The 2,223-nt window shown below is 30.5% G+C and overlaps 1 protein-coding gene across 2 annotated transcripts in view; it reads right to left on the bottom strand.

Moving 5' to 3' along the window:
* LOC106459198 (zinc finger FYVE domain-containing protein 16-like) overlaps nt 1–2,223 on the bottom strand; it is a 55,496-nt gene that overhangs the window by 52,326 nt on the left and 947 nt on the right. The window lies entirely within an intron of this gene.

Below are 2,223 nucleotides of genomic sequence, written 5' to 3'. Positions count from 1 at the left end.
GAGCAATAGATGAGAAAAGATAAGACATTCTTATTTTATATTGTAGCTTGTCAATATCTGTAATTTGAGATACTTAATATTTTGACTTTACAAACATCTAATTTGAACCAGTGCTGCATTCAACATACCACGTGACACACAAAAAACAATGTTTATCTTTTTTTTTAAAAATATTTACTTTAAATTATGAAATTGAGCAATGTATAGTTCTAAAATTTGAATTATAATTTACAGTATGATACCAAACTTATTGACATAAATTCATGAAATAGTAGTTAAATAAAATTTTGAATGCTAGTCAACAAATGATATGACATGGCCTTTCACCTGTGACATGTCTAGAAAGGGTTAATCTGCCAAAAAAAGAAATAACTTGGAAGTATGTCATTGAAACAAACTAACAGGAAAAAGTTTTATATGGGGAGGGAACATTTTTCACAACATTAAAAATATAGAGGAAAAACAAAACTTGAAACTAAAGAAAATGTTTTTGAAATCTAAAGTATGTCTCAGCTGAAGGTAGAGCTGCTGCTTAAATGTCTACAACTATAAAAGCATTTCTAAGTCATTACGGAATTTAAAATCAGAACGCTGTTTAAGACAGACATTTTAACAGAAAAAGTGCTAACATTAACAGTAAGGGTACCCAATCAGGGGTGGATTGGCTCAGTGTGCCGGTGCATGTGAAACATTATTTGGCCACTGCTAGTGATATTCGCTGGGATGGCCCTTTAATGCCAATCCACCCTCTGTATCCAACAGGTGAAACCATAGATTTTAATCTGTACAAATATAATAGGAAGTATATTCAATTATTTACACTCATTACCAAAACCAGGTTGAATTTTACCTTCTTACTCTAAGAAGGTAATTGGATCTGACTGGAAGTTAATATTTACATAGTAGTAGTCATGAAGCTGCAGACCATTACCCTATGGTACTCTTTTGAAGCACTGATTTTCTTCAATCCTTTTGCTCCCTTACAGATTTATATAAACAATTTTAACCATTTGATGTACATCTTCATGTAATCATAATTTCTATGTATAAACCTGACACACAAATCTAGGAAACATACTGCAAAGGAAAAAATACTATTCAAATTAATTATGACACAAAGAAGTATTTAGCAACTGTTTTTCTAGAATCCAGCACAAATATTTGCATTTCAGATATTTGTTATCTGAACTATGTAGCTGTCCCTAATGTTGAACCAATTGACTAGAAGGAAGGCAGCTAGTCTGCTTTTCCTAACACCAATTCTTTGGTTACTCTAATCAACTAGTGGGGTTTGACTCTCACTCTTATAATTTGCCACTTGACCTCAAAAGTGAGAAACTTGATTTTTCTTTTCTTTCTAGTAAAGGGACACAAACCAAGGACTCTTGGATACATATTCTCACAGAAAAAAAATAAAAATCAACTTTCCATCCAAATATTAAAGGTAGATTAAAACTCTATTATCTAAGAGTAAAAGTAAAATATGTTTCAGAATGAAACTTTGAAAGATAACATTACCTACACACATTTTCTATTTATGAACTACCAAGTGTAACTTGCAAGTAAATGAAAACCCAAATAAAACCTACTGTCATTAAAATCATGATTCCTTACTAAGCCTAAAATTATGGACACATGTCAGTTACAGTACTTACATATATTTGAATTCTTAGTATAACATAAAGCTTGTACACATTTTTCACTAATTTCTACTGTAGAAGTTTGGTGACTCATACTGTGATTCACACTGTGAATGTAATACCAATATATCAGTACCACTGCATAGCCAAAGACCAAAAGTTCACACTTAAACTCTACTTTAAAGTCTAATAGTTTTTATGTGATACTGATGTTGCTATTGTTAGTGTTACTCAATATACAACAGTATTACAATTTATTACCTTAATAACAATAGCTCTAACAAAGTTTAAGTTTTAACTTAATGATTAAGTTAATCATTAACGTGGTTAAACTAAGTTAATCTGTAAACAAACCATAACAAAATAATGCAAAAACGTCTTAACATATAAAAGTTGTACTTTATAACGAATTACAGAGTTAAGACTTATTAACAATATTATTATTAGTAATACTATTAGTAGTATTACTAACTAATAATACTAGTACTATTATAATATATATATTACTAGGGCTAGGCTAGGTGTGTACTGTACTCTGTTGTCTGTAGTGCAGCCTTGCAGTTGCAAGTTCAACTTCAAGTCT

The sequence above is a fragment of the Limulus polyphemus genome, unplaced genomic scaffold (assembly GCF_000517525.1).
Source record: "Limulus polyphemus unplaced genomic scaffold, Limulus_polyphemus-2.1.2 Scaffold573, whole genome shotgun sequence".
Taxonomy (NCBI): Eukaryota; Metazoa; Arthropoda; class Merostomata; order Xiphosura; family Limulidae; genus Limulus; species Limulus polyphemus.
The sequence above is the reverse complement of the archived record's forward strand: the minus strand, read 5'-3'. Positions and strand labels throughout refer to the sequence as shown.